This window comes from Mastigoproctus giganteus, chromosome 4 (genome assembly GCF_048544385.1).
Source record: "Mastigoproctus giganteus isolate SK-2022 chromosome 4, ASM4854438v1, whole genome shotgun sequence".
Classification (NCBI taxonomy): Eukaryota; Metazoa; Arthropoda; class Arachnida; order Uropygi; family Thelyphonidae; genus Mastigoproctus; species Mastigoproctus giganteus.
Genome location: NC_143578.1, coordinates 209497490 through 209511539, shown reverse-complemented (window position 1 = coordinate 209511539; position 14050 = coordinate 209497490). Strand labels below are relative to the sequence as shown.

At 37.6% G+C, this 14050-nt stretch overlaps 1 protein-coding gene across 1 annotated transcript in view; it reads right to left on the bottom strand.

Moving 5' to 3' along the window:
• LOC150087364 (alpha-2 adrenergic receptor-like) overlaps positions 1-13815 on the bottom strand; it is a 147303-nt gene extending 133488 nt beyond the window's left edge. The window contains exon 1 of the mRNA XM_090372022.1: positions 13614-13815. The gene's annotated coding sequence lies outside the window, so the exon portion shown is untranslated. The remainder of the gene's footprint in view (positions 1-13613) is intronic.
• Between the last annotated feature and the right edge of the window lie 235 nt (positions 13816-14050).

Below are 14050 nucleotides of genomic sequence, written 5' to 3'. Positions count from 1 at the left end.
GGAACCAGTTCTGTGTAATTATGGCTTTGTGAAATAGCGAATTATCCTGTTGAAGAACTCATTTATATAAGGATTTCTATAAGATTTAAGATTTGTAAACAATTTCCAGATAATCTGTGACAAGCAAATTTTGCACTGGCGTCAAGCTGCTTAATGTGCACCACGAAAACAGTCTCCATACCATTATACCACAAGTAGCTTGCATTGTTGATACCCGGTAGGATAGGTTCATTTCATGCTGGTTTCACCATACTCTGGTCCTCCTAGCAGCGTAAAACAGCAGGAACTGGGATTCCTAAGACCAGGCAAAGTTTTCGTACTTCTTTTTTTTTTTTTTTTTTTTCTTGCTGAAAGGAGTGGAAGCCGGTTTGGTCGTTGGCTGCGATGCGATACTCCGTCTGTAACAAGGTACTACGAGTTGTGATTTTCTAAAATGCTTCTTTGGTTACCATTGTTGTACTGGGTTGTTATTTGACTGACTGTAGCTTTTGTTACTCTACCATTTCATGTGCGGGTGTTTGTGACACTAGTGGAAGTGAGGAAAAATGCGTAGGATCATTATGAATGAGCAGCGGACATGAAATCCTGCAGCAAATTCAAACTATTCTGCAATCAGATCACCAAGGAGGTTAGACAAGCTAAGGTGAACTATGAAAAGCCCGTGGCTAAAAATGCATAGAAAAAGAACCCTTTGCTTACGCTTAACACTAGAAGAAGGATGAGTAACATTGGCCGACTAGATATGAATGGCATAACTACTGGTGCTCCTCTCAGGTTGCTGACAAACTAAATATTTTGCATCTACATATGCATAATTGGGTTTTATAGTGTTTTAGGCGCATCATATATAATTTGTGTGTAAATTGCGTGTGTTTCTCGACCAAAAACCCGAGTTTCCTGGAGAAAAAAAACTAAACTACCCTCGCCTGAGACCGACTAACTCAGCGACGTTGTGAAAATGACCCATAGAAATTCCTTGAATCAGTCACGGAATTCGAACTCAGGTCTTTTCCGCCCTGGGAGGACGGTGATTATACCAACTGTGCTGTAATGTGTCTTCTGTTCACAAAGGAGATCAAAAGGCGTTGTGAGCAATTATAGACCTGTAAGCTTGATTTCTGTTCAGGGAAACTAATGGAGTCAGTGGAATATTGATATATTGCAGAATCAACTTAACAGGAATGAAATTATATGGAAATCACAGTATAGGTGGTTTGTTAAGGAGAATTCCGTCTGACCAATCTGATTTGCTGCTATGGCGCAGTAGCAAAGGAACTGGATGCAAATAATAATTTTTATCTATATTTAGATTTCAGTAAAGCTTTTGATACCGTTCAACACTAAAGACTGCTGTACAAATTGGAGCAGTGTGGCATTAGGAACAAGTTGGTGCTATGGATAAAGGGATGGTCGAGAGGCAGAAGAACAAAGTGTAGTTATCATTAGGCACGGCTCTTCTTGCGCTAATGTTATTAGTGGAGCCCCTCTGCGTTCGGTACTTGCCCTTTTACTGTTTACAGTAGTTATTAACTATATTGACGAAGATACATCAAGCTTATTGTCTAAGTCTGCAGATGATACAATGATTGGAAGGGTGTGGTTAATGACAGGAATCAAGGCCTACTACCAGCAAGATCTAGATAAATTAGGCAGATGAGCTGAGAAGTGGCAATTGAGGTTTAGCATTGGTAAATGCAAGGTACAGCATAAGAGCAGCAATAATCCTGAAATAACATACTAATTAGGTGCTACCCCACTCAAAGTGGTGAAGAACGAAAGAAACCTAGGGGTAGCTGTACAGTCCGATATGAAGTTCTCTGAGCAGTGCAGACAGGCCAAAACAGCTCGTGTGATTCTGTCATTGATATACAGGAACTTTTCCATCAGGGACAAAGAGGTGATTATCCCATTGTATAAGACAATGGTTAGATGACATCTGGAGTACCTCATGCAGGTTTGGAAGTCTCATTTTAAGAAAGATGTGGAACTCTTGGAACGGTGAAGAAATGAGCAACCAGAGTAATCGGGAATACAAAGGGGATACCTATTAGCATAAAGGACTTCGGATCTGCAAACTGCAGGGCTTGGAAACTTGGCACTTGTAAGGAGACTTGATTTAAGTGTTTAAGGCTTTAAATGTATTGAGTAAATAGTCTTCATCAATTAAATTACATCAAAAACTGATTAAGGATTTCAGAATCCTTATCAGCAAGTTATTGCTACACATTTACTGAAACACAAATTTAATTATACAATACTCAAACCCACTTCCTAAAAAAAATAATAATAATATTAAATTTGAATGGAGAGGGGTATCTTGGTTACTTCTATTGCGACCACAACTTCAACATCAGCAACAACAGGTTGATCTTGAATCTGATAAATATCATACTGAATTTCGAAATCATAACGGTTTATTTTTTGTAATTTTTAACTACCAGTTTATTTTTTGTTAATTTTTAAGTAATAGTTTAATTTTGTCATCTTTATTTAAAGAATGAAACGCGACATGGTACGTGTATTAGCAAGAGTTGTAACCCTTTGAATTTACGCGTGTGGACAAGCTTTAGATGGAAGATGGCTCCTGCTCATGATTCTCGGCAATTTATATCGGTGTATTACAGCGATATGAATTGCCGGATACAAGAAGACAGATGCCTTTCTATTCTGAAGGCGATCTCCATCCGGGAACAAATTCTACAGCATTAGCTGGACGTCATCATCGAAAATTTTGAGGTGCTCGTTTGCTGCTATCCTAAAGGCCATCGATTCGTCCCAAATCGATAACAGAAAAAAGAAGCTCACACACAGAGAAACGAGAGAGAGAGAGAGAGAGAGAGAGAGAGAGAGAGAGAGAGAGAGAGAGAGAGAGAGAGAGAGAGAGAGAGAGAGTATTGAAGGTACATTCATTGTGCTCTTTTACTCTGTAGAAATCCACCTGCAAACTGATACGTGTTGCAGGTCGAGGTATTTCCTCGCAACAGTTCTTGAGCTGGTCTAGTTGCCTTACAGCCACATCGTCTGCAAAAGTCCTGTCTTAGTTTCGATCTCTGGGTATACACGTGTGTTGTAATTTTGAGGTCACAATGGATCGTCCTAATTAATGGCCTCAGCTCCTAGACAAACATAAGTAGATCAATCATCTTGTCTCCCTGAGCAGCTAATCTGGTAGGGTAAAGACGGCCTTAATGGCCTTTTGTTTGTGACAGTGCACACTTTTTCTCTAAAGTACAAATGTCATGAAACTCTCGCCAAAACAACAGTCCTCAAAAGCTAACTGTCGTGAATGGTTATTTATGATTAATGATGTTTGAATCTCTTTTCAGGTCAAGTCCCAACAGTAAACAACGTTCATTCTTCATCCTTTATTGAGGTCTGCATGTGCCTTACATTCTATTCTAGTTTTTCTTCCTTTACTCTATCCAGGTTTTGTTGCTTTTGTTGAGGAAATGGGATGTTTTATATTCTCTATTATGAGCCTCCATTTTATCAAAAATCAAATAGGAAATACTTCGAAAATATTAAAAATCTCAATTCTCAACGGTTTCCTGTAGTTTAGAGTTTTTTGCAAATTTCTTGGAAATTTTCAGTATACTGGTAGGTTCAATAAACTGAGTGGAGATTGTGTTGACAATTTTTCCAGTTTTACAGTATTGTGAATCTTATAAGCTCATTATTTTATTACAATAGTCACATCCACAATTTTCTCGTCTTTCAAACGAGAACGTAGAATTCGTTTTTTTTTCCTTTTACTGACATTTGAACTCTCCCTTGTCTACTGAAGTGGCAAAAAAGCGCCTTTATATTATTTTCTTCTTTTTCATTGAATATTTAAGATATATTTGTTCACAGGAAGCGTAGTTTATGTCGTTTCATTCGAAGCTTCTCAAGCTGCTCTCGAACTTATTTCTACCCTTCTCTGCATTTTTCAGCTCCACCAGTGAATATTTTATCTTGTTAAATTTACATAAGGAAGAGTTTCTATTTATAAAGTTGTTGTTCTCGGCAGATTCTGTTCCAACAAGGTTTATCACTGAATACTAAAAGCGTATGTGTCTTGGTTGAGGATTTCCCAGATGGAGAAGTAGCAAAAGAACGTGAATCTTTGAAGCAATAACATGTAGTAGTTTCTTAAACACGTTATTAATAACGATCCTGTAAATACTACTTTGCGTTTCACTTTGCTTGTGCTCAGTTTTCAACTATTCTTTATTGACTGCCTTCACGGAAGAATAATATGGAAGCCCAGGTGATTTATAAAAACTTGCGTAAAAAAGTAATTTATTTGCAATCGAGTTATCTAAGCCAAAGCGGGTATGTTATTTTTAGATTACGCTTAATGAAAGTAAATGCGAAAGTATGTATGCACAAATGCTTCAAAACAAAGCTTTGCGTTGAAAATATTTTTATAACAATTCAGAATGATCTTCTCGACTTAAATTGTATTGTGACTAAACTAATAAAGATACAGTGAAAAGCAACCTACATTTAGAAAGACAAACTGAAAAAAAGTTTTGTTTTTTTTTCAAGTTAATGAAGCTTGATAAGCGGTACATTTGAGACTACAAACAAGACGTCATTCAGTTTCTTGCCAAACATTTCGTAAGATATTACGCTGAACACTTTCAATAGCCTCGTATCGAAGCTGGCCAAAGAATAGGTCCCTCTACACCAGATCCAGCAATTTGGGGGGGGGGGGGGGTTGCTCATTTAGAAACATTGTAACCACGTTGTGAAGATGTAGTGGTGCACTCTTGTTGAAACAAAAAACCTTGTTTATTCTCTGAAAGCTGAGACAAGCAGTAACAGCTCTAATACCTGTGGCCGTTGGACAAAAGAAAATGGTCCGTATAATTTGATTGCACTGTCAGCACAAAACACGTTCGACTTTTTTTCTTTTCTTTTTATTGCTTATCCATGATGTATTCAACACTAAATATGCGTACTTTCGCTTCCTCTATTCAAACATTGCCTATGAATATTTTTTAAGTTTTGCAGACCAATGTAATTGCTGTACAAAATCTTTAGTTATGAGAATGGAACTTTCAGAGGACAAACTGTCTAAATAGCAGCCTATTCTTTTGTTGTAGTGGACTGGAGAACTACGAAATTCTTTTTAATAATCGACAAAGCTGCATATTCTGGACTTTTCGAAAAATAATAGAAACAAATTGGATGATAGAAGTTCTTCTTGTGACTTCGGAGAAGTTGCATCACGAACACACCGATGAATTCTGAAATGTATAAGGTGAATAAAGATGAATAAAGATCATAGGACCTATTTTTGTTAACCATGCATAGCCACCACATCACAAAGCAATCGGTAATACTGAAGATTATATATCATCGGTTCAGCTTCTTGGTGGTACGGTGGGGATATCAATCCCGTTAAAATGAGCTCAATAAACTTTTGCTAGATACCTTGTTACAAAGGTTTAACTGTGCCACGATATTGGACAGTTTCAAGATCTCTTTCGTTGTTAGATACAGTTCGCTAGCTGAGTCCCGCTTGGAGAAGTATGCAAAGCCAAACAACTTAAATGCTTTCCGCAACAAGCTAGTTTTCTTGAAAAGTCTACATAAACAATTCTAAACAGCCACGAGTTTGATACAACACACGCGTCTATTGAAAACATCATTCATTCCTTACCGTGTGACTTTAACATGAAAGAAGCCGCAGTTTAAAATAAAATGTTTTCATGATTCTTGTATTTAAATAACGCAAAAGGATCCGGTAAATATGTTATTTATTTTCGAATACATATACCCTTCACTTTATGTATCAGAATATGCATTTTATACTAAGAGGGTGATTCATATTTGAACAGACAAACGTTGTGCCTACATTCTTTTGTAAAATGAAAGGCTTTATTTAAATTGATTTTCTGGAACACGTTGTATTGTCAATGCTGTTTGTTACTGTGGTGTACCTTAAAAAGTCTTGCAAAGCTGTACGGGACTCTACATATTTCAGTGCCACTTCCGTATATTGACCACCCGTCTATCTAAAATTTTAAAGTTATTGAACCTTGAGCGATCATCTTCTGTATTCTCCATAGTTCTGCAAATTCATCTCGGAAGTTTTCTCCTGGGGAGAAAGGGAGATCAATTACATATGTTCCCCCTGTGTGAGTTGTCTGAACTTCAAGAAATTGCTTATGAGCGCTAAAATTCCAATAAAAAAATTTTTGATTTTAAATATATATCTTATGTATACTAGTTTCACAATAAATATAATTCCAAACATCAAAAAACACTTTCCCCCACTCCATATAAAAACTATAGTGTAACTTCCTAATAAATAAATATTATTTATTGGGGAAAACATTACTTTTAGAACTTTTGCGAATTTCTAATTTCCAGTTTAGGACTATATGTATATTAACGTCATACCTCAAAACAGAGGTTGGTAAATGGTACACAGAAATAAAAATGCCAGTTTTCGAAATCTCATTAATTACTTGTCTGATATAGTTTACTTCAAAATTCTATGTACCTACTTACCTAATATGTTTTTATAATAATTCTTAGAACTATCGTGTTTTAAAATAGAGATACATTTGTAAAAAAAAACCGAGATGGGTCGATCTCGTGATCATGTTTATTTTTAAAGTAGATAATAAGTACGAAAGATGCCCATTTTGGTGTACGTGATACTAGTATTACTTAGTTCCATTAGTTATATGTATTCTAAAAATTTATATAATATCATATTCGCCCCAAAACGGATGGAAATTTTTATTTATTTTTCCCCTACCTATGACGCGGTTAAATCACAACAAACCCCGAGCCCAAACAAAGCATTCTGAAACCTAGAGAGGAGGCAACTGTATGCGCAAACAAGATTTGCCACGAAATACACCGATCTCATATTGTGATGGAAATCACCATGAGTTTCTATGATATTGTACTAGTTCTTCAAATAACAAGCAATCCTCCTTGGGAGAAGTACATTGCCATTTAATTAATTTATATATTTACAAACTTCTCATCCACAGGGCATGCGAGCCATTACTGTCAAAACCAAAAGCTGAGTGTTAAAATGAGTTAATGTACAATAAACTCAATTCGGAAAATCGACGTTTCGGATAATCGACGTCATATATATCATTTGCGTGCTGGTAGAATGTTACCCACAAGGTAAACAACTTTTCATTCTTGAAAGAAGTTTGTATGGTGCTTTCGCCACACCAAATTAATATCTGCCATTTTACATGAATGTTGAGTAGTTGCCCGTCGCTAGCTCTTCAGTTGCATTAATTTCTCCAAAACGTGCGTGCGCAAATGGAACTGCTTGCCACGCCACCTTCTGTACATCAAGAAATAATTCAATCGGTACAAAAGGAACTTAGTTACCATCGTAATATTTTCATATCAGCTTTAACAATATAACAGTCTTAATAATTGGCAGGGAAGCTTTTATGAACTATCCACACAAACTTAATCACCGTTGCCTGTGCACATTGCATTTTCCCTAAAGTGAGAGAGAGAGAAAGCCAAGGAAAGAAACGATTAATGACATCCGGTAACTCACAACGTTTTGCATACTATCTTACACTCCGGAAAGTGTTAATCATCCAAACATGCATCATTACTTTGACGTCAGATGGCGTCACCGCTTTAGGCACACATTATTAGTACATGTCTGAAGCAGCTAAATCAGCACTCGCGATTTATTTTATTAAGTAGCATTTTAAGCATTTTATTCATACTAGAATAATTCTATATTGAATAAATGTCAATGCAAGAGAACTGAGCAAAGTTTCATCAATAATGAAGTGTATCTTGATTCAATAAAGACACTGGTATCCCATTCGACTCTTCGTTCCCTTGGCTATGTGAAATCGGAAAATTACATCAACGTCGCCAGTTTCAAGAAATGGATTCTCTTTTTTATAACAAAACCTATTAACATCAAGATAAATTAGATAAAATTTTAATAAAATTGAAACTACTACGAATTATTACAATTTGTTTTCATTACCAGTTAGTACATGCCGACCGGGCTAGCTGGGTGGGTAAAGTGCCTGCCTGGCAACCCAAAGGTCGCGGGTTCGAATCCCGCCTCGGGCTTGGATCAAAGTATTGCAAAAACCTTGGGAGGTGCATTATGACCACAGAAGCCGATGCGCCAACAACTACCAAAAAACAAAAAGTTGGTACATCTAGATCTGCAAGAAGGTTGAGAAGAGTGAAAATAATGGTTACTGATTTGGAATTTGTGCGGACACTAAGGCTATGACGCGTTCACTACCTTGTGTATGTAGATTGCGTGTATTCTATGGTCGACTTGGTTTTTTTTGCTGGATGAAAAACTCGAATTTCCGGAAGAGGTAAAAAAACCATGCGAGATCCGCCGCGAAACCAACTGACTTATGTGGAAAAAACCCTATAAAAGTTACTCTTATCTAGACGTACACAGGCCTGTTTCAACACAAAGTGGGAGGACAGTGATTGTATGCTATCCACGAGGCCCCCTACAAAGGAGAAATTTCCGTATACTAGTTTTTCTGCATACTGGAGATAAAATTAATTTTAAATTTAATTTTCAGAATACGATGTGAATCTGTATACTTGGTGTGATATTAAAAATAAATAATTTCTTAGGTAGCTGGAAGGTAAAGGCATCAATCGTGAACACTGGCTTTAAAGGGGAGAAACTTATTTTGCGCAATTTTGTTGTAGAAACAAAAAATAATAATAATTGTTTTATGCTCCGAAGGGCTACATAGAGTAAGAGTTCACCATATGGAAAGTACAAGACCATTACTGTATTTAGCAGTCATGTGGACTAGACGTTTACAAAATATATATAAATTTCTTTAATAAGCATTTTCTCTGAATTTTATAAGTCGGTCCCATTGAAGAGCAAAATTTCCTATGCCCTTCCACCCGAAGACCTAAATTAAACGCTACTTATGATAGCTTAGAGCAACCCGACCCGATACACACTGAGCCGAGTATTTTGTGACCATGCATATTCGAACATGCGAAGCTCAGAGTTCTGTACCTTATAATGGCCACTCGGCAGTGGTCTATAATAAAAGCTAGACAGCTTTTCCTTATCGAGTAATGCGCAAACATCCAAAACATATTTCATTTATAATACAGTACTGTACATCGTTTTCAGTGACACGCAAACTGGGGCCCGCGATTTTGAGGGGGGGGGGGTGTTAGGTAAGGTGTAAGATATATTGATGTCATGCGGCACCAGGGGTTTCCCTCATCTCCGCGTTGCTTTCATTGTGGGTGTACCAGTTTGCTGGGAATGCCAGAAGTTTAAAAGTGTGTGGGTATTGTACATGTGTAATGTCGTGTACCGTTGTTCATCTGGTTATTTAGCTGGAGCCCAACGTTTCCCCGTGGAGGCAGACCAGGAACCCAGTAGACTTAGTTACTCTGGCAGATCCTGCCGCTTAGTTTCCTGAAATTTCGGCGGCTAGGACCTAAAAAAAAAATTAAAAAAAAAAAAAAAAAATTCATAATATGTATGTGTATAATACTCATTTCTCTTGTCTGCATACAATATACGTTGTATGCTCTTACACACCGCTAGGGGGTTTGATATTACGTAGGTGGTAGGAGGAGGCCGAGACTGGGCGAAGATTATTTTGAGTGTTGTTAATTTTAGTGTGTGGAGCGTTCGCGTTGTATATAGATAGAGTAGGAGGGGAGACAGAAGACTGGGGGGTAAAGATAGAAGTATGGGAGCGATAGAGGTGCCCCCAGTTGGTCAGTGAGGCATGCCCATGCCTCACCAGAGAGAAAAGGTGGTGGGGGGGGACAAGGTGGCTCCTCCCCGCCGTGGTAGGGTTGGAAAGGAATCGAGTCAGGTGCTCGATTCTGATCCCCAACGAGGCTTGATGGGAGCGAAGCTGCATGTTTCAGGTCCGTGTGGCCCTTTTGCAGATTCAGGGTTCAGTCAGTCACAGAGTTGTAGACCATGTCCTTTTATTCTCGTTGGAGATATGGAATTTGTTGTGGGAATAGTAGCTTGTCCCATTTTATATTGTCGTTATGTTGTTTGTTCCATTCTTAGTTGCCTTTTCTTACTTGTTCCTCTACCGTTTTGGTCTGCGGGTTTTTCTGCATTTGTCACTCCATTTAGTTTCCAGTTGTGTTGTTATTTGCTTGTTGGGCCAGTGTGGCTCGGCATCTGTCAAACAGTTTCTGTGCAAATTCAGTGAATGCCATATATGGTTCTTTATCGTCCAGGATGAATTGCTCTTGTTCCTTCGGTGAATGTCGTAGTCTTGTCACCAGCTGGCAACGGATGTCGTCGTATTGGTGGCAGTCAAACATTAGGTGCGACCAAGTTTCTGGATCGCCATAAGTACAATTTGGATTTTCAATTATTCCCAGAGTTGTTAGTTTGCCGTTTAAGGCATCATGTCCTGTGAGTAGGTACGTCACAAACAGACCAGGTGTATACCAGGTTGGTAATTTAGGTTGGAATCTATCTACATTTGGAAAGAATTTCTTTGTTATCCGACCTTTGATGGAGACATCTCATCGTGCTTGGAGTCTCTGAGATCCTCCAGAAGATTCAAAGCTCACTCACACTAATTCTGAAAGTTTTTGAGACATTTTAAATTTGGGGGAGAAGGTTCGCTGACAAAGGTAGGTATCAAAAAGGGTCCGTGGCGGATAATGTCTGCGTGACATTCCACATGAATTTTGTGAAAATAATAAAAATAATTGCTGTTGGTCCAATTTCTATTGGTCCAATTTTAACGAAGTTTCTGTTTCCTTGATAGATCTCCCTAACTTATCCAAATATAACATTTCATGAAAATCCGTCCACTGAGAACGGAGTTATTATGCAGATGGACATGATGAAGACAATGGGGACTTTAGGCATTTGCGAAGCCATCTGAAAGGCATTAAAGAAAAGATGATTTTCGTAAGCCGCACAACTGTTTCCTACAGGTGGAAAGACATCGACTAAATTCACATCACTGGACAATGATATTTGTCCCTCTAGCACCTCCCGCATATGACATCCTGTTATGTCCAGTCGGTGCTTGCCAAATATCGTTTCAGTGTAACTTAGCTAATTTCAGGACCGTTATCTACTTAATATTCTGAAGTTTGTTATTACGTCGTTTATTAACAACCAGTAGACGACGCGAACTGCTTTGTGTAAGCGTAGTTGTAATAGCACGGTAACTGTGAAACACTGGTATCACTACGCACGGCTCTGTGCAACAGCCATCTTGTCTTTTTCTCAATAATGCGGCTATGTAGCAAGGTATACTCCTTATGTATCTTGATTTAATTATTCAGTCTTTAATAATCAGTTAAAAACTCCCAAAAATGCAAAAATAAGCCCTCACACCTAACATACAGCATCTTATGCGACATTTATACAGAAGGATATTGGTAAAATGGGCCAACCGTAAATTACACATTAGGGGGGAGGAAGAGATGTAATGGCATTAGAACAGAGGCTACAGAAGCTACCATATCTGATTGAAGATAGGCTGTTCACTATATAAACGAGAATTATGTCAGAGTCCATTATCTGGGAGACCATGGTGCATTCCCCCCCCCTCCGCCGCTTATTCCAACAGGCTGGCCTTGTCAGACCATTTCTTGCCCAGTCAGATTCTTACGGGTAGCATAGTAGTAATAATTACCGCCCTCCCCGCACCCCGTGGGAAAAAAAAGGTCTGCGTTCGAATCCCGTCAATGACGCGAGTAACTTTCATGGGCCTCACATGCCATGGCTCAGTTAGTCGGTCTCAGAAGAGAACAGTAAAGTTTATTCCCTCCTAATTCCGGGTTTTTAAGTCGAGCAAATCAGCATAACGGCCAGAAAACACGAGCAATATGAAATAATAATAAATAAATATTCATTTATTTATTATTATTATTTATTTATGATTTTTTTTTTTTTTTTTTTCAATCAGATGTATGATTTTCTCTCGGACGCTTGTAGTTTTTCATCCAACAAAACAGGCAAACCGACCACAAATTTAACGCAATTTACAGATACAATATAATCATGCCTCATGACCTTAGTCGCCGCGGCTCAAATTCATATCAAACAAAAAGCAAGTTTATTCACCCATCGATGGAATTAGGTAGCTGTTCTTCAGACAGGAGGATGAATTGTTGAGGAAGCTTCCATCCTGCAGTGGGTTGATAATGGCTGCACTTTACCTTTTTTTTTTTTTTTTTTTTTTCTTCAGACAGACTCATTTCTAAATGGCAAACAGTTTCTCCCTCCCATCTGATGTGTCTACGTTTCATTTATATTGGCTATCTGTACAAATTCATTCATTTCTGATTATATTGTATAAAAAAAGGCATCTCCAATTTATAAATGAATTCTTAATGAAAAGAAAAAAAAAGTTTTCTTTTGGCTAATCGTTCGACAGTCAGGAGTGCAATACGAAAGCCTGCATTGCCTGTATACAATATATGCTGTAAACTATATAATATACTGTATATACATTTTATAGTGTATATAAAAACGTATAAAAGCCAAACATATATACAAATCGTCAAAACTGATAATAATTTGAATATACACACATTTTAGCACTGTCGTATTGTAGAAATATATCTCCAATGGGATATGAAGAAGGAGGTTCACTAATGGTTGTCTAGTTGCCTCTGATGAAAGCACAATAATCCCTGAATGATCGTACATTATTTGTGTATGTTATTAGTGAATAGAAGCTGACATCGAAAAACGAATGGGCATATTGATTGCTGTTAAATATAAAATATAAGTTCATTGTACTTGAAGTGACGCTTCAGTATATTTTTTAAGGGCTAAATGGAAGGAGTTGAGAATGCTTTACTAAGTTAAACAATAGTTTCTTGATTTATATCAGCCAATATGCAATACCATTAGCTGCCTACGTGATATGTCTGAAAATATTTTCTTTTTAAATCTTCGCAAATATAAAAATTAAGCAAGTTGTATTTCATACAATACAATTTAAGTACTGAACTGCTTTGATACATAATTAAAGAGGTCCGTTTCGTATTAAACCAAATGATTTCATATTCAACTATTACTTAAAATTATATTTCAAAGATGTAATATTTTGTACCACAAAGTAGGAAAACGTGAGTAACTTGGAATCGTTTTAAGCCAAATGTGCCCGGATTTGTAGTGTAAATAGTGCTGCGATTTTGGCAAGCCGTCACTGCTCCCATCGAAAACGGACAACGGACGCGTCTGCAGACGCTGGGTTTTCCCCTTTTTCGCTTCTGCCAGTGAAGGAAGGAAACACGCTTTTGTACGATCCGATTACCTTAAAAAATAATAATAATAAAAAAATTAAGCTAAATGTCCGACGTAATTCAAGTACTCACTTCAAGTGTGTTAGTAAACAAATTCGTTTGGTATTTCTCTTGTAATGGAATTGGTGTCGAATCCTGGAATATAGTATAGGCGATCCTATCACTAAAGGTCACGAGTAATCCCCTCTCTCATACATCTCACGCCGGAGACATTAAGATATAAACCACTTAAGCCACTAACAAACACACATCGTACATTAGCAACTACAAGTCGCAAGCAATGTTGTGCTCACAAATTAATTAATGTAATAACCTTCGCCGTTTACGTCAATGATGATTAAATTGCTGCTTACCTTCGGGAGAACGAATGTCATCGTTTAAGTTATCCAAACGTCATTCGTTATAAATACTATAGATTCCGTACCCAAAATATTGTGTGTCATCTTTCGGCCCCTGCCCTTGCACACCAGCGGGAGGACAATGCGGTAAATATCCGAAGTTCATGCCGACACGAGCGACGACAGCAGCAGGTGGGATTCGGCAAGCATCTGTCTCAAAATGTCTGGCATGGCGTCTAATCGATATACACGCCAGCATCCAGTAATGTTGGCTGAGACTGCTAGAGTTTCAATGTTCCAAAGCTATTGATTGTCTCTGTTTTTGCGGCAAAGTCACAGAATGGCAAGAGTTTATATGGAATGAATGAATGAATGAATACGAAATACTTATTGATATTTAGTTGATAGTTATTAAGAAATAATGATCCTTTTTAGAGAAAATAAAATTACTT